This window comes from Octodon degus, unplaced genomic scaffold, assembly GCF_000260255.1.
Source record: "Octodon degus isolate 3935 unplaced genomic scaffold, OctDeg1.0 scaffold00054, whole genome shotgun sequence".
Lineage (NCBI taxonomy): Eukaryota > Metazoa > Chordata > Mammalia > Rodentia > Octodontidae > Octodon > Octodon degus.
Genome location: NW_004524630.1, coordinates 434,395 through 453,659, shown reverse-complemented (window position 1 = coordinate 453,659; position 19,265 = coordinate 434,395). Strand labels below are relative to the sequence as shown.

Genomic DNA, 19,265 nt, shown 5'->3' with positions numbered 1-19,265 from the left:
TTTTTTTTTTTTTTTTTTTTTTGATGAATTTGTTTAGGCTAAAGATTTTTAGTCCAAAGATTTTAGATACCTGTTTTTAGTACTTTAATCCCAAACAGTCCATAACAGTAGTGAGTTGCCCATACAGTTGACAATTGCAGAAGTTGTTAGTGCTTTGAAATTTTTAACAGCATATTACTATGGCATTGTATTTTACATTTTGTGGTTATTCTTTTCTGCTAGATGGTTAAGACCAAGTTAAAGTGAAACCTGTATTAATAAAAATTAACTTTTTGTTATCTATCAATGTCAGTTAAGTCTCCTCAGAATTTACCTTGGAATCAGGCATATCACCTCTTAGATCTTCTGTCAGTGTGAGACACCTGGATGAGTTATGGCCATTGCTTCACCAACTTGGTTTCTGTGAAAGCTTGAGAGATTTTTTTCCTCTCCAGATGATTCTCCTTAGGAACATGATACATCACTGATCACTTTTTTTTCCCTGTGGTCCCATAATCTCCTTCATCAGAAGATCAGGGTCTCAACTGAGTTATAGGATGTCATAGCAGAGGGATTTTTATGTCCTGAGTCCTCAATGGTCTTAGAGAGTGTCTCAGTTACTTTTCTTTCATTGCTGGGACAAAATACACCCAAAACGAAGGAAGAAAGGTTTATTTAGCTCACACTTCATGGAGGTTTCAGTCCATACTCGGCTGGCTCTAAGGAAAAGTGGCATAGGGCAGAGGGCAGCAGTCCACAGTGGCAGAAAACAGCAAAGAGCAAGAGCAAAAAACGGCAGCAGCAGAGGCAGCCACTGCAGCAGCAGAAGCAAACAGCAAGCCTCTCCCCCTTCCTTACACTTCATCCAGGCTGTCTGCCCCAGGGCTCATGTAACACTCACACCCATAATCCCAGAAGCACTTATACCCATAGTCCCAGCAATGGATCGTGAATTAATCACGAACTCTAGAAGCTGTCCCAATTACTGCATGAGGCTTTGGGGGGGGACCACTAGACACAAACCATAACAGAGGGCTAGGGCCAAAATATTGGCTTTTAAAGCCCAATCTAAAAAAGGTTTGGTCTGCAAACCTCAGTTGTTAAACATCCAGAGGAGAAGCTTAATAACATTACATTGTAAGGGAAGCAGTAAGTTTAATGTTATTATTTATCTGAATAGAAAACACATTAGAACATAAAATGGAACCATTATTTTCTAACAACTGTGGATATCCTAATATTTAAATCCTTATAGAATGTTAACAGACAATATCTTTTTACACAGAAATGTAGAAATCAAAACCATATATAACATTGCAGTATGACAATCGTGACATTTTTAACACACCTAATTTTTCTTTTGACATAACATAATTCTTTTAATCTGTCATCTCTATCTACTGCACAAGAAGCTTTAACCTAATTAGTTGTCCTTTAATGGGCTGTATATTGCAAGATTTTGGTTAAAGGCAGAGGTCTGAATCAGAAAGAAAAGTTTTATCATGATAAGCAATCCTTGTTTTACATTTTGAAAGACTGTACACCTGAAATCATGAATACATTTAATGTAGCATGAGATTAACAATAATGAATTACCATGCACATGTGAAAACCTTTGCTTCGTAATTTAGTTTTGTACCAAGAACATCTTTTATGAGAAAACCTTACTATAAATGTTGAAGAGCTTTATCTTTTGACCAATGATCAAATTATTGGGATTTCTCTCAAGAGACTATAGAGATTACTGGGGGCTGTTTTTAATGAACAGACATTGGCTACCCCTTTATTCACCAGTTGGAGTCTGGTCAAATAATCTCTACTCACTCTAAGAAATTTTAGTTAATTATCTTAAATTTTTGATAACTTGTAAGTCAACTTTGATATCACTTTATGCCAGCTGATACTCAGGACAATGCATGTGTTTAAGTTTATAACTCAAATTATATTTGAACAAATGGTAAATGAGAAAAGTGGTTGAGCTCAAATAAAAAGAGGAACAAGTATTCCAGAATGACATACAAATAGACAATAATGATTATACAGAACAAACAAAAATCACTTATCTTTACAAAATGCACTGAAATATATTTTTGATCAAAATGAATTATAGTAACCATTACAATTTTAGAAATTATAAATAGACTAGTCAGATTTTGTTCAATTAACAGAGATCTCTTATAAGAAAAAATTTAGAATAGAATCTTTTATCTATAATTAATATGCACATTTTATATTTTATTTTGTCGTAAGAATAACTTTAAGGTAACTTCAGTTTGGGTATCTCTATTTATTTTATCACCTATTTAGACCTTAGATTTAAATTTTGTCAGTTTCTTCAGTAGGCCCAGGTCAAGTCAAGCTTCATGGCCATCAGCATTCTCTCCAGATCTGGCTTTATGGTATAGCCTGACAGCATGTTGTGGTAAAACACAAACATATGCTCGACCCCAAATTAGTTTTTTTTTTTCCTTTACCTGATTGAATTTTTTTTTTTCCTTCGGAACCGGAGATTGAACTCAGACCCTTGCACTTGCCAGGGAAGTGCTTATTCCACTGAGCCATCTCCCCGGCCCTGAATGATCTTTCTGTTGCTATACTTCCATCTTTTGTAAAATTTTTAAAATTTAATACCGTGTATTGACGAGTGGGAAGAAGCGATTCCCCCTGTAGCTTCTGTGCTTGGATTTTGATTGTGCAATGAGAAGCCTGTACCTTGTATTGTGGAACAAGAAGCCGTCACGTGTCCTCCCTTAACCTAACATGATCCATCTGTGAGAGCAAATGAATTGATTTACCTTACCTGAAGGATAATAATAACTAATAACGCCAGCACAATCGTCCAGAAATCTGGATGGAACCAATTAATACTACCAAATAAAGTCTGAAAGTCATTTTGGGTTGATCTGAACAGTTTGAGGCACAATATACCTGTGTGGGATAAGTTGACCCAGATGTAAAGTTATTGTGGCCTGTGGGCCTGTGAAGGCCACCACTGTGTCTGCCACCATTTGAATGAGATGTCAAAATGAAGCGACTGCTCAAGCCCCACTGCTTTTTGATTGCACTCTAAACTTTTATATTTGTCTGTAAAATAACAAAGCTTTCTATAACAATTTTAAGATTGTAAGATAAGCAGTCAACCTTATTAGAAATTAAAAGATCTTTATGTAAACTTTAAAAAAAATTTAGGTTATTCATTTATTCATTTATTTTTGCAGGGAGGGTCTCACTCTGCAGCTTGAATCCAAAGTGATCACACTGTGTTCAGCCTCCCCAGTGCTGGGATTGGAGGCGTGCATCACCGTGCCTGGACTCGGTCACTGGCTCAGTGTGCCCAGGGGTGGGCAGCATGGTATGTGGTGCCAAATGTAAACTTTTTAAATATCACCATTATTATAAATCTTAGGAAATATGATTTTTTAAACTAAAGGCAACGTGTTTTTATTTTGAGGATGGAATCATCTTTTTTAATTAATCACCTTCAGGAAAATATTAAAAGGTACAAAGCTCCTCTGTTATTGTCAGTTGTAATGGAGAAAGAGAGCTGCTCCTCGTGAGATGGCCCTTTGTGTCCCTCCAGAGCAGCAGTGTAGCGCCGCTGTTACTGTGCACCTGTAGCTGCCTTACCCAGCTGCCACCCACACTTGTGTCTGAAGCCTTTTAAATTTTTTCTTTTACAGTTTCTATTTTTAACCCAATATATCTTTTTCATTGATAATTTTAAAATTTTTGTCAGAGAAAGAATAACCAGTTAATAAAACAGTCTGGGGAAGGACCGACCAGATAGCTGAGTGGATTAAAGCATCTGCTTAGGCAGATGCAGGGACTGGGGGTTTGATCCCCTGCGTGCCGTGCTGGCCCCGTCCCCAGGGCACACCAAAACAGCGATTGAGACTGGGCATGGTGGTGCACGCCTGTAATCCCAGCGCTTGGGAGGCTGAACACAGAGGATCATTATGAATCTGATCTGTTTAGTGAGACCCTGTAGACCCTGTACTAAATACATTTTAAAAAGGGGGGGTCTGGGGAGATTTAAGCGGTGTTTATTTTTCTCTCTGGGGCTTCTGCTCCATCACTTTGGAGCTGGGCGAGCTGGTGTCAAGGGCTTGTTTAGTCTGTCTGTGTGCTCGCTCACTGTCATTTCCCCTCCCCAAGCTATGTGGGGCTCTCTCTGTAGCCACAGCCACTGTTTGTAGCCCCTGTGCATTAGCTGTCATTTTTGCTCTGATTGTTGGATGTTCCAATTTTGCCTTGATTTTAAGTACAGACATCTTTTTGAGCTGAATAGATTTTCAGCATCAGAAGCCTGTATAGTGAGCTGCAAGAGCCATGCCATGGTGTGTAGCCATGACCCTCTTATTCAGTCCCAGGCACACAGGACTGTGTGGCTGGACCAGGCGTGTGGAAACACAAGGCACTGAAGAATCCCTTCTGAATCTGCCTATGACCAGAACATGGTTTGTGTCCCTTCCCCCCATCTCCAGGGATGCTGCTATTCCTCTTAGAAGTAACCATACACAGTTTAAAAGATGGTTTTTTTAAATCTAATTGAGCCAAGGGGGAGGGTTTAAGCTCTTATCTGTGGTAGCTTTGTTTCACCCTCCTTTTTCAGCTCAGGACTTTATTTATAGTACTCCATGTTAAGTCCTTCGTGGTGGTCTTAGGAAATAAAGTAAATACAGGACCCAAGGAAACAGCCATTTTTATATTCATCTATAAACGTCTGTGATTTTTGGGACTCTATCTCATTTTCAACTACCAGCAATTTTATGTAACTTTCTCCTTTTGAGGTCCTCTTAGGCCTATTTTGATAGGTAGATAGATAGATAGATAGATAGATAGATAGATAGATAGATAGATGATAGATATTTCTTTAAGGTCATTAGCCTTCCATGCCCCATGTTTTCACCTGATAATTGTCAGTTATACTTGTAACATTCCTCTGCTAAACATTGGCCAATCCATCTGCTCCCCACCTGTTGCATGCAAAAGTTTTGGGGAACATCCTCCCACCTGCCAAATCTTATGAGGGTCCTTGTTCAGGAACCAAATGTTAGGACTCATTTTGCAACTCTTATTATTAGGTGCAGCTGTTCTTTCAGTTGCTTTGCTTTCTTATTGTATTCACCCCTTGGCTTACGTTTTACCCTATTATGTGCATTTCTGGAAAATATAAAAAATGTTACAATCATATTAGAAAGTAGAAGTTGATATAAAAGTAATTTGTTTATTGTTCATCTACTTCTTTCTCTTCTTTCTTCCTAATACACAAATATGTTTGTGCTAAAAATTAGGCCCCATGTCTTTTTAAAGAGGTTAAGGCACATTGCACCCTCTAGTGGACAATCATGTACATTCACAACTCTGGAAAAGTACTACAGTAGTCCCTCACTTACTAGTGGAGGACATAGTCCAAGACTATAGTGGCTGCCTAAAACTACAAATATGCTACTGTATCTATGCTATGGTTTTTCTTTTTTTTTTTTTTTCAACTTAACAGCATGGCTTTATTTATTTTTTTTCTTTTCAAATATGCTATGGTTTTTCTAATACATAAGTACGTATAATTGTCTTAGCTACTTTCTCATTGTTGAGATAAAGTACCCAGAACTCAAAGTTAAAGGAGAAAAGGCATATTTGGCTCATAGTTCATAGATGTTTCGGACCGTAGTCAACTGCTGCGAGGCAGGGTGGCGTGGCAGGGGGCATCACAAAGGAAAAGCAATCCATGGCCAGTCAGAGCAGGCAGAAGGCAGAAAGCAGCAAGCAAGTGACAAGCAACCCTCTTTCTATCCCATATATTTTATCTAGGGTACCTGCCCTTAGGGTGGGTACCACTCACACCCAGGTAGGGGACCCCTTAATCTTACCCAGAACTAGGCCAAACCAATCAGTGGGTAATTTACTGATCACACACACTTGATTCCTGCATCACACACTGTAGATCTGGCAAATGAAACCTCTGCATCTGATCATGACAACCACACCCCCACCCTGTACTCTTTGTGGTGGATTTGCAACTGGTGGTCAGCTTGTAACACCAGCTGAAGGGAACCAGGGTGGTGCCGAGGGTGGGGGGCACACCTAAGGATTGCTGCCAGCAAATAAAAAAAAAACTGTAGGAGAAAGAGGGCTGTTAGAAAAGCTGCTGGAAGCTGTTGGCTCTCTTGAAGCTGTAAGCTCTCCTGGAGAACCTTGTCGTGCCAGCTTTCCTGATAGGAAGGCAGCTGTTCTCACTGGAGGACCATGCCGCCACACTGTTGGTGAGGATGGCTGTGGCACCTTTCAGGGGAAGCTCTAGTCTCTACTTCAGCATTGCTTCCTAGATCCAGTGCAGCTCTTTCAGCCTGCTAACACAGATCCTTCATTCTGCCACCACTGACCTTTGGGCCTTCACAGTGCAGATCTATGAAACAGGCCTGCATGAGACTCTTTCACGGGCTCTTGGCCTCCAGCTGGTCTCACTGGGGGTATTGCCGCAGACTCTAGGTCTTCAGCTGGCTTCATGCAGGGCATTGCCATGGGATCCAGACCCTCATATGGATCCCTTTTGTCTTTACTATGTGGACAGATTTATTGCACTCCCTTTGGGTACGACTCTCTGGGTGACTATTATAATCTTATAATTAAGCATCCTGTATTATATTGTTTCCCCTTTTAAGCTCCAAACTAAAACTCTCTTTATAAACTTGACTGGACCATGGTTCTGAAACCAAGAATCTGGTGAGAATTCCTCAGATGATCTTCATCTCTCACTTCCCAGATGTGTACCATTCTATCTTTGGCTGTATTGCCCTGTTCACTTCTTTTTAAATTTTTATTTAGTTTTTAAACAATAACGGATTTACAAAAAAGTAAAATATCTAGTATAAAAACCTTTGTCCTATGCTTGTGACAGTAAGTTATTCTCCTGGCTTACCACCCACAAATACTCAAGTATGATATTACTTATTTAAAAAGTACATTCTCAACAGAAATACGATGCAGTCCTCAAAATCAGGAAATCAATATTGTATCTTGGGCTTCATTCAATTTTGCCAGCTGTCCCTAAAATAGACTTTGAAACCTCAGAGGTTCAGCTCAGAATACCAGAGGATCAGTTCTGCTCGCGATGTGCCTTGGCCTCCTTGGTTTGGAGCAGGCAGGGAGAGTATCTCAGTCTTTCTTTAATATCGTGACTTTGGCGGGTTTGACTCTCTAGATTTTCCTAAATGTTTCTTTAGAGTCGTGTTGCACATCTCTGGCGGAGAAACATCTGTGGCATAAGTGACACCGAATGACGTGGTGTTCTTGGCATTGCATCCAAACAGAAGTACAGCGTCACCCTGTCCTGGTATCCGTATTCACTGTGGTAACTTGATAATGGTTTCTCCCATTTCCCACTGCAGCGTTGCCCATGTGTCCTAACCAATTACGGCATTCTATTCAAAATCTAACATTCCAGGTGTGATTCTTCATCAATATAAAATATAAGTTACTTGCCTACTTTTCACAATTCCAGCCAATATACTATATTCTGTGGCCAAATACAATTAAGTTAACTTCAAGAGAAATTTGAACTTGGAAAGAATAACAGCAGTCCACCTCTATAGCAATTACATGTCTTAGTGGGCAGGACTTAGAACTCCTGAGTGGAGTCCTGGTTCTGTTCTCAGAGATTAACATCCTGTTCCTTGAGCACCTGTGCCCAAATACTCCTTCTCCATTAGACTGTTAGAGAGAGTGAGCATTTGAGAGAAAGTCTACCCAGAGAATTACACCATTTTTTTAAGTTAGGCACCATGAAGTGTCTTCACAACTCAGTCAGCTGGGTTTGTAGGTTGAACTCAGTCAACCTACAAACATAACAGGGCCTGCAATTTGAAAAATGCCACGGTAGAGTAAGCACCCAGGAGAGTTAATGATCTTTAGGTTTCACGGTTTCAACCTTACCAGATCAGCCACACTGTTCTCCACGCTGGTGTTATATAAATATTCTCAGCGCTCCAGAGCCATCGACACTTTGTACCTTCCACTGGCATAGTCTTTGAATCTCATGAGTGTCAAGTGCTGTCTCATTTCCATGTAAGTGAGCATTTTACTGAGCACTGATGAAGCTTGCATTCCTTTTCATATCTGTCCATCATTTGAATCCCCCTCAGGGAACTACTTGTATTCTTCATCCTGTATTCTACGGGCTTGCTTGCCTTTTTCTTACTGAATTTTAGTAATTCATGATCTATTTTACATAGTAATACACTGATATATGAATTGCATGCATATCATCTTACTTGAGACTCAAACTTTCATTTTTATATCAAGATGTTTTTAAGCTATTAAACATTAACTCTTTCACTAAATCTTAAATCTTTTCCTTATCCTTACTTTTTATTTTTTACTTTGAAGAGAGTATAAAAACAATAGTTGAGACATTAGAGATGATACACATTTAAAAGAACCTGAAAGGTATGCAACCATGATTGTTATATTGTACATTGCTGTCCTCAATGAAGTTGCTCATATTACAGAAATTAGCATATAGAGTTGATCAAAGTAAAAACTTTTAGACATTAGCTGCTACCTTGTTAAACTAATAGAACTTAATAGTACAATCATCTCTGTTATCCTGTGTATATACTTACATTGGATGGCTGAAGGAGAATCGCTATGAGTTAGATCTATGAAGTGAGACCCTGTAGACCCTGTAGGCCCTCCCCTAAATACATTTTTAAAATATATATGTTTGTTTATTTTTCAGAGACAACTCTTTTTGACAATCTTTTTGACTTTGTTTGGTTTTGCAACTTTTGAGTCCATTTTGGTTATTTATATGCTAAACGACACTTTTGCTGTTGTCTTGGATTTTCAGCAGAGCGCTCTAAGATGAGGAAACACGGGACAAAGCAGGAGATTGCAAAATCTGTTGTGAAACCTCTATTCTTTGTAGACCTCAGGGTTTGTAAGCGGAGGTGAGGACATTGCTTAGAAGAGGTCAGCTGTGAGGAAAGAGGTATTGGGAACCAGAGTTGATGTGCTGTCTGCTTCCTAGACAGGGCAAAGGGAAGCTTCTCTCTTCTTTCACCTCAGACCATTAGGCGGTTATTGTGAGCCCCTTGGCCTTTGGACAATATAGCAGAGAGCCCTGTTAGAGCCACCAAATGACAGAAAGTAGGATTCCTAGGAAAAGGCAGTGCCTCTGGAGTGGTGGGAGCCAGGACATCCTCAGAGAAAAAGTTTTCATATTGGCTCTTCTTAGAAAGATCTGGGAATTGTGGTGTCACTATATCTCTCTCTATATATATGAAATTTTTATGTTGTTAATCTTGACTGTAACCAGTCTCTAGCAAATATTTTAAAATAAAAAAGGAAAATAGCAGTAAGACTACATAAAAAGAACCGTAAGATCTGCCTTCAACATTAGCTATTAAGAAAAAGCTATTTTAGATACTGTGCTGACTGAGCAGAACATATTCACTACTCAGATTCAGAGTATTTTTGTGGACAGACATTTAAATTTCCAAGTGTTTTGACAGATGTGCAGAATATTTTCTTTTCAGATTAAACAAAATCTCTGTGCTGGTACTTACATTCTTTGCTTGTTCCCACTGTCATTTACTTGTACGTATTTTTTTATTCTTGATTATATTATCTGTTTTAGAGTTTTTCAAAGGATAAGCTTTTGAATGTGTTGGTCAAATCTACATTTTTGTTTGCTTTTTTACTTCATTAAATGTTTATACTTTTTGATTCCTTTCTTTGGGATTATTTAATAAGATTATTTCTGCTATTTTCTCGAGAATTTATTTTGCCTTCTTTACTCAGTTGTTTTGCTTGTCTCATTTTGTTTTTATTCTTTCTAATATTTATTTTCAAGGCTCTACTTTCATTTGAATAGTATTTTAGTCCTTATTTAAAGGTTTTTGACCAAAAGTTATATTTTTCATTTATAGTTCCCAAATTATTTTGATAAGGCAGTGATATTCAGAGTGCTAAGACACATGCCTCAGATGAAAGAATTTTTAAAGCTAATTTTATATAGTTTCTATTTAAGGTCATTTAAATAACCAGATATTCCCTGTTCTGATTCTCCACTATCTGTAGGCTTCACCAGGCAGGCTTCAGAGGTCTGGACAGTGAAGCGGCTCTCATTTTTAGTTGTAGGAGGGACATGAATAAAAAAACCAGGCAATTTCACAGACAAGCCCTGTGGACACAGGCTGCTCAATGTACCCAGAGCTCACTGTCAGTGATAATGTTTCATTCATAACTAAATTTTTTTTACTAACAGAACTGAAAGGTTTCACTGACTTTAAAAAAAAAAAGAAAGGATACTTCATGTCAGCAAAAGTAAACACTCACAATTTAGAGCAAGCTACAGTAATTCTGCAGTACAACTCATATTTTCATCTCCTCCCTTACTATAATGTATATAAATTTCTTCTTGGAAAAGAGATGGCCCCAATTTGGAAGATCGATGTTCCCCTCCATGACAGTTTAGGTCATTTACCTTCTTTTCCCACATGAAGGAAGTCTTATGGCTTGGCAAGTTAGCAAGAAGCCCTACCTTTTTCTTATTTTGTACTTTAGGGAAGGGTCTACAGGGTGTTCAGGATCTCACTACTAGATCAGACTCGTAGTGATCCACCTGTTTACAGCCTCCCAAGAGCTGGGATTACAGGTGCACACCACCATGCCCAGTCTTAATTGTCTGTCTCAGCGTGCCCCAGGGACAGGGCTGGCATGGCCAGGGGATCCCAGCTCTTTTGCCTGTTTGCAGGAGCTTTACTCTGCTGAGCTATTTGGCCAGCCCTAAAAGCTGCACTTTTAGAATGGTAGGACTTCCAAAATTAGTTAATAAAAATCTCCTAGAGGATTAACAGTATAGAAAAAAAAAAAAAGGTAAATCACTGAGAGAAGTTACAACTTGAATATATGATTGGAAGAAAAATACTGATTTGATACTTTTATTGCTACAGCAAACTGAGCCCAGGAAAGGAACGCCACCTGCGGAAGTCTGGATGCAGTGAACAGCTTCATTTTATACCATTGGTCCTGGCAGGGTTGCTCTCCATCAACAAAACCAGGCAGTGAGTGCCTGTGGGCTTGTATTTTTATGTGATGCATAAACAAGCAGTACAGAGGCGAGACAGAGCACCCTGGCAGTGTGCTGACCAGCTCGCAGGAGAGATCGTGGGTCACAGCACTGGATAATGATTGGTTACAAGACTACATTGATGATCACAGAGTTTATTACAGCTGTTTGGTTACACTCTTATGGTAACTGGGATCAAAACTAATTACTGAGCCGTGAAGCAGTTACAGAACTAGGCAGTTTCAAAGGGAGCAAAGTTTTAAGAAGAACAGTATTGTTTCTTTTTTCTTGTGCAGGGTTTCACTACGCAGCTTGGACTCATAGTGATCCTCCTGTTTGCAGCCTCCCTAGTGCTGGGATTACAGGCATGCAGTACCATGCCCAGACTCCATCGCTGGCTGGCTCAGTGTGCCTGGGGGCAGGGCCAGTGCAGCATATGGTACCAGGAATCAAACCCTGGCCCCTGCGCTTACAAAAGCAAGTGCTTAGTCTGCTGAGTATCTCCCTGGTCCTAAAAAGAACAATTTTTCTTGTATAGATTTTCCCTTTCAATGTGGTTGTGGGAATAACCTTGGCAGATCTTAGATCTGCATATACCGTGGGTTTCTAATACCAGACTCTAGAACTAATGTGCATTGTTGGTCTCTAAACTTTCCTGCTCTAATCAATTCTGCTGACTACATGACATGCATGATTACCGTACCCTGACTACTATTCAGCTTGTCTGAAAATGTATCACTTTTGCCCTTGGTTGTACCTACCCTGCAAGGTTACTGATTGGGTCTGAGTACTACTTTGAATAAGCTATCTTACACAACAGTGGTTAATTATTGATGACCCTCGCACCGCTGTACACTGCCCCAAGACTTCCACCACCACCCCAGCCTGATGCCTGGTCCTGCAGCCAGATCATCCCCAGCTTTTGTTTGCTTGTTTCATTTTACTTTGTTCTGTGAGACAAATTCTTGCTCACTGGCCCAGCAGAGTCTGCTGTTTCAGCTATGCCTTCTCTTTCCTGTTTTGCCTGTTTCTTTAGTCCATTGAATTTTTATTGATTGTTCACCTGAAAGAAATTTCTCCATATTGTGTTCTGTTGTACAGCACAAGTACAAAGTGGAAAAAAACCAAGGCCTGTCATTTGACTATTATCAGTAATATTTAGTGAGTATTTTGCCTTGCTGATAGAAACAGTGAATTCTTGAATATTACAGAATGTTTCCTGGTACACTTTCTCATGCTGCCCACAGTCAGAGGGACATTGTTTCAAAGTCTGTTGTGCAGATTTTAAAAAACACTTTTTTGCAAAATGAGTTTGATTTTACATTTTGGTGCTGAGAATTGAACCCAGAGCCTGATGCATGCTAAGCATGTGTACTACCACTGATCTGTTCACCCAGCCTCTGGCTATTTTAAAGTTTTAGTATTTAGAGTCATAAACTCTAAGTGGTTCCTTACATTCAGGCTACTACTTAAAACAAAGTGATACACAGTTCTTCAGTAGAAGGCTTTATCAAATGGCTACCAGTCATGCCACCATGGTAAACATACTAGGAAAGAAAAATCAAAGTTAAGGATCAACTCAAAATGATTACAAGATCTTAAACTACATTTGTCATGTATCCTTTCATCTATATACTCCCTATTTTTCAGCATTAAATCTCCAATTTATGGTTTAGTGAAATTTCCTTCTGAAGTTAATCTAAGTGATTTGAAACTTCTGGGAAGGCTTTATAATAGAAGAGGACCAACGTCCTTTTACCCATCCACATTTGCGCTTCCTGTTCTCTGGAGTGTGGGTCTGGTCACTGCAGCAGAATAGGAGTCTCTGCATCGTGAGAGATAATTTTACTTCTGGGATTTGTTGGTGTGGAAAAATAGCCTACCTTCTTTACACCACTTCACTTTAAGTTTCTGTTTCTGCTGGACAAAATCCCAATTCAACCAAATACGTTTTTCCTTTGCTTGTAGAGAAAAAAGAAAAAGTTTTACAAATATGGAAAGAGGACAAGAGAATTTGGGAAACTTCTTTTTTCTTAGAGACAATCCAAAATGGTGTTAGGATTCTAGCCAGGGTGTTGTCTCTAAAGTATTTCAGGGAACAAAACAGCCTGTTCTGCTAGCACATGGCTTTCAGTAACATGAAATAACACGAAATTGATAAATGCAGAAATGATTGCAGGGTGACAGTGTACCAGTTGCTTTGGTTCATTTTCATGTGATTTTCTCAGTATGTCATTTCCATGAAATCAGGGGCAAATGTTTTCCACAATTAAAAATCAAACCTTAGCAATATAAAAACATTTTCTAAAAAGTCACTGCAATGCAACTTCCTTTAGTGGAAGAAAAAGCTGAGTTAGTGGTTTCAGGGACTGCTTTCTTTCCAGAATGTTAAGCTATCTGGTAAAGGGTTTTGAAGATGGGTAAGGAAACTGCCAAAAGCAAAAAAGGAAGGGAAGGAGGGAGGAGAGGAAAGAAGGCAGAAAGAAAAGAAAAATCATATCTATATATCTCCCTGAATTTTGGTAAAATTGGTCTCGTGAAAGCAGTCCTCTATACATCTCAAAAGAGAACACACAAACCCCGCTCGTGTGCCCGTCATGGAGTGGGTTGGCAGTGTGAGCTGACTGACTGAGCCAATACTTTTTTCAATAGATGTTTTTTGCTTGGCTTGGTGCTTCTATTATAAAATGGAGCAGTGGGTCCTTCCTAACCACATTTAAGTCATATTCCCTGATATAGATAGCACATGCTTTTGTAAAATGCAAAACTTTATGTGAATGTACATGAGATTTTAAAGAAATGGTTTTATGTAAATGCAAAAATAGTTTCAAAACAAACTATAGCTGATAAAATATTTACCTCCCCACATTTTAAAACCAAGTCTTCACTCAAGGTTGACTTTCAACCTGTTTTATCCCAGTTTATTTTATTTAGCATCTAGAATTAAATCTTGGAAAACGCTAAGCCTTAAACTTCTATGTAAGGCTCCCTTTCACAGGATGTTACCAGAGGATGGGATTTTCCAAAATGACAGAGTGAATGAGAGGCTTCAGGAATCTGTGACTCTGCAGAGGACAGCCATGGAGAAAAGTTCAGGCTAGTAGGGACCCGAGTCCCAGAAAGGATCTGGGTTGCCAAATAAGAGCAGATTTGTGGGACTGGGTTCAAACTGGGTCCTAGTGAAAATGGAATCTAGAACTGAAGAAGCATCGTGGTTCCTCCTTAGCCGCAGAGTTATGTTCTAGGATCCCGGGGGATGTCTGAAACCATGGTTCACACTGAACTCCATGTGTGTGGGAACTGGTCATGTGGAGCAAGGGTTGGTTGCTCTTTCTTGCAGACTCGAAGCCAGGAGTATCAAACTATTCCCCTTGAGGCAATGTGACTGGCAAGTTGAAAGCTCCAGAGAAGAAGTCAACAACAGCTGAGATCTGTTTAGATCTCAAAATAATATTTCTCAAAATCTGTTTAGATCTCAAAATATTATTTCTCAAAATAATGAGAAACAGATGAGTTTTCCACTGGCCTAATTGCTTGAGGAAAGTGAAAAGGGCGCCATGGTCCAGCTTTAGAGCACTAGAAAGGACTGTTTGAGCACAGCCATGCAGCACCCTGACAGCAGATCTGACCATGAGAAGCTCTCGGGCACCCAGCAAGCGTGTGACACGCACGCCACACTCACACTGGAAAAGGTGATGGTCCACATCCCTGGCAGGACAGAATGAGAGAGTGCCTGTGGTGTGAGACTTTGTCTCATACTCAGAGTAGCAATTTAAAATGTATAACTGAGGGCTGGGGAGTTGGCTTAGTGGAATAAACACTTCCCTGGCAAGCACAAAGGGCCTGAGTTCAATCCCTGGTTCCAGAAAAAAATAAAAAATAAAAATAAAATAAAATAAAATGTATAACTGTTTCTGGAAATTTCTATGAATATTTTTGGACTGCAGTTGGTCATAGATAACTGAAACTGCAGGGTGCAGAACTATGGAAAGGAAGAAACTCCTATATTTTGTAAGTCTGAGCTGTTGCAAGGTGACATCCAAAGTTGCTTTGTAGATCTGCTGGGGACAATGAAAGGAATTATACGTGAGAACTGGAAGAGTATGGTCTACTTTGATTTGTGACTAAGACATTTGGCAGTGCTTACATCTCCCACCATGGAGAACATAAGTCTTATACCAGCTCTTAGGACAATAATAACAATGAATGATGGGGCTGGGGAGATGGCTCAGTGGAATAAGCGCTTCCCTGGCAAGCGCAAGGGCCTGAGTTCAATCCCTGGTTCTGCAAAAAAAAAAAAAAAAAAAAAAAAAAGAATGACATCCTATTGCTTCTTGCAGGTCCCCATAACAACTCTTCTTTCAGCACACTGAAAGTTTATTTTTGCTTTATACATTCAAAAATCTGAATCATGCATTTAACCCTAAATTCAACCTCATGCCAGTGTTGCAAATGAAGTATTAAATGCAAGCTCTGAATTGCTTTAGATTTACTTTTGTTTAAAAAAATACAAAACTCTTAAAAGTACTGACAGCACGTAAGAAAACACCAGATCTAAAATGTTAAGGCGCAAACTTTGTAATCGTGGGGTCTGTTGTTCTTCCCCAGTACCTGCAGCGCAAGACAGGACAGGGCATTCCACTGCAAGCAGAAGTAAAAGCTGCAAACTGAACTTGCACGAACTGCTGAAAAGGGCATTAAGATCTGGGCTGAAAACTTTGAACCAGTGGCTTATACAATTTTACTCCTTCAAGAGAGTGAATCCAATGGCTGGACTCTCCTCAGCCTTTAAAATGCAGCGCCCTGCCCCTCCGCCTGCACCCCGGTCCCTAGAAGAGCTGAACTCACCATAGCTGGCTTGGTGCTGTCCTTGTGCCCGGGGAAACAAAGGGGATTTCCAGCCATTGTCCTCCGGGTGCTAGATATCACCAGTGCTAACAATTTTATGTATTTATTTATTTAATGTATTTAGTACAGGGTCTCACTGTGTAGATCGGACTCAGTGATTCTCCGGTTTTCAGCCTCCCAAACACTTGGATTACAGGTGTGCCACCACGCCCAGTCTCATTGGCCCGTCTCAGTGCGCCCCAGGGGTGGGATGGGGTGGCACAGCAGGCCGGAGATTAAACCCCAGTCCCCATGTCTGCCTAAACAGGTACTTTAATCCACTGAGCTATCTGGCCAGCCCTATAATTCTATACTTTTAATAGGAGACTTACACTAAATATACACAATGCATCCTGCTTTCGTGCCAGTGGCTTGCATCTGGGGATATCTACCTCCCGGCAGCATTTCCAGGACCCTACATCTGCACCTCTCTCCCAGGTGGGACCCAGTTACAGCCTGAGATTACCTGCGCTGCTACCCTGCATGTCCTTTGGCTTTAAACTATCTCAAAGCAGTTCTTCCCAGCTTGTACGCCTGGAAGTTTCCTCTACTGTTTTCTTTCTTTCTTTTTTTTTTTTTTTAATGGAATAAGGATTTTGTTGTTGTTGTTGTTGTTGTTGTTGCTCTGAATGCCTTCAGGGCAGGTTTGGCTGGCTTGAGTTGTGGGGATCAAACCACAACAACCTGAGCCTGACTGCTTTGTTGAAGCAGGCACTTACAGAACAGAGCTAAGGGGCAGCCCCCACCTCTACTTGTTTTCTACACCCTATATACAGAGGCTTCCTAACCCCAGTAACCAGGGTTGTGCTTTCATAGGATCAATTACTGGGAAGAGTTCAATCCTCAGAGAAAACTGAGATTCCTTCACTAAGTGTGGGCTGAAATAGGGAAGTCCCTTCTCTGTGTGGCTCACGTTTATTGACTACAATTACACTAACAACTTTCTCATCTAGCAGTCCTGAGTTAACTCATCCAGTAATCATTTTGGAGATAATTTCCATGACAACAAGGATCCATAATTTAAGTTAAACATGTGACCGAGTACTATTAATGTAACCAAGGTGCCTATCAGCTGAAGGATCACTTGGAGCTGAAGGTCACACATGAGCAGGCACAAAACAGTTTCAACTTATTTATCACGATGACCACAGAGACCTTAAGTTCTGAATTGGTATGCTGTGAAAAACAACACAGTGCTTAGAAACAAGAAAATAGGGGAGAACTGGGGAGATGGCTCAGTGGAATAAGCGCTTCCCTGGCAAGTGCAAGGGCCTGAGTTCAATCCCCAGTTCCACAAAAAAAAAAAAAAAGGAAAAAAAAAAAAAAAAGAGGGGAATTCTAGGATCATGTCTTTTCAGTGCCTCAGGAAATATGGTGGGATCAAAAATTACTTAAAGTATAGTGAGCCAAAGCTCTCAAGAAGTTCTTACCAGATGAAGCAATGGTTACTACTTAAGAAACAACAGAAAGGGCCAAGGAGACAGCTCAGTGGCATAAGTGCCTGCCAAGGAAGCACAAGGTCCCAAGTTCAAGCCTGAGCAAAACCCACATTTTATTTTATTTTATTTTATTTCATTTTATTTTGCAGAATTAGGGATTGAACTCAGGCCTTTGCACTTGCCACACAAGCGTGTATTCTACTGAGCTATCTCCCCAGCCCCTACCCACTTCTGATCATATATAAAATTATACAGTACAGATCATTACAGGAGCTGAAGAACAAGCAAGAGCCAAAGGGGGAATTAATGCTGTTGCCCAAATGAATGAAATAATATGAACTTTTTTCTTTATGCATATGGTTGAGAAATGATCCATTCTCCTAGTTGTGTAAATACATCCAATACAGTTGATTCTGAACATCAAGAACACTTTCGGTTATGTATACTTTGGAACGGAGCATTCGCCATATCTTTAAGAGTGTGCATATTCATAACTAGAGGTAAATCCCAAAGTTAATTCCATAGTTAAAAGCTAGAGCAAGTTTTAGCACACTGAAAGAATACTGCCTGCGAGGGAGAGAAACACCAGCCAATGCAGGAGGGTGCCCAGAGCACTGCCAGCATCAATGTGACAGAACCCTGCAGAGTGTGGGTGCAGAGCACCCCCAGCATCAGCGCGCCCATGCCCTGTAAGTGCGGGTGCAGGACACCCCAGCATCAGCGTACCTGTACCCTGCTCATGCAGATTTGTTCATAGATGATAGATTTTAGCCCGTTAGCAGGACTCACATGCTCCTAAATAATCCAAATATTACTAAAATTTATACTAAGTGGTCACAGAAGATGATAGATATTGTTCCTATATACATCTCATGTAGAAAGAGCTATATTTTTGCCAACATGTGCTTCAAACTATTATAGTACTTTATTGATCATCTGTTTCTGTCTTCTATTATCAGAATCTTGTACCAAGTGGGTTAATGTATTTTTCACTTTCTCCTTAAGCACTATTTAAGAAAGTAACAAATAGAACCTCGAAACAAATAAATAGCACTGTCAATAATTGAGAGTCTGTTTTTAAAAAAGTCACAGGTCACTTTAACTTTCCTTTAAAATTATATATATAAATTATATAATATATATATATTATATATATATTATATATATATATATATATATATATATATATATATATATATATATATATATATATATAGTGGAGGGAAGCTTTTCTAAGATAGTAAAATTTGTTTTAATTCTTTATGAAAGCAGAATTCAGCACACACCTTGAAAAGATGAGCTAAATTCCATACTGTAAGGTAACATATTCAGAAGTTATGTTAAACTTATCAGTAAGTCAACTAATAATATTTTACCCCCTATAAAAGATGTGATGGTTCAAATATTTTACAAATTATGTCCTGGGCATGATGATGCATGTGTGTAAATCCCAGCACTCAGGAGGCGGAGGCAGGGGGAGAGCCTGCGCTCCGGGCCAGCCTGGGCTACACAGGGAAGTCAAGGCCAACACAAGCTCTATAGCCAGACCTTGTTTCAAAAAAAAAGTTTAACCTACTGTTATGTTAATCAACAATAATTTTAACACATACAATATGCATAGGTTATGACTGTGATGGAACCTTCAATATAGGTGATCTTTTCACTCTAGCAAAATAATCCAGAAAGGAAGTTTCAAAATAACCTTATTCCTTGTGTGGTGGTAAAGGCCTGAAATCCTAGCTACTCAGAAGATAGGAAAGGAGAACACAAGTTCAAGCCTCGCCTGGGAAACTTAGAAGGGCCTTGTCTCGAAATGAAAGAAAAAAAGGAAAGAAGGAAGGAAGGAGGGAAAGAAGGAAAGAAGGAAAGAAGGAAGGGAGGAAGGAAGG

At 39.7% G+C, this 19,265-nt stretch overlaps 1 protein-coding gene and 1 long non-coding RNA gene across 2 annotated transcripts in view; both read right to left on the bottom strand.

Moving 5' to 3' along the window:
* Positions 1-15,675, bottom strand: part of LOC111817309 — a 16,583-nt gene extending 908 nt beyond the window's left edge. The window contains exons 1-2 of the long non-coding RNA XR_002821547.1: positions 15,588-15,675; positions 12,517-12,518 (exon numbers count right to left, since the gene is read on the bottom strand). This is a non-coding gene — a long non-coding RNA (uncharacterized LOC111817309). The remainder of the gene's footprint in view (positions 1-12,516; positions 12,519-15,587) is intronic.
* The window catches only part of LOC101569463 (cholesterol 7-alpha-monooxygenase), a 38,614-nt gene that overhangs the window by 12,248 nt on the left and 7,101 nt on the right, over positions 1-19,265 (bottom strand). The window lies entirely within an intron of this gene.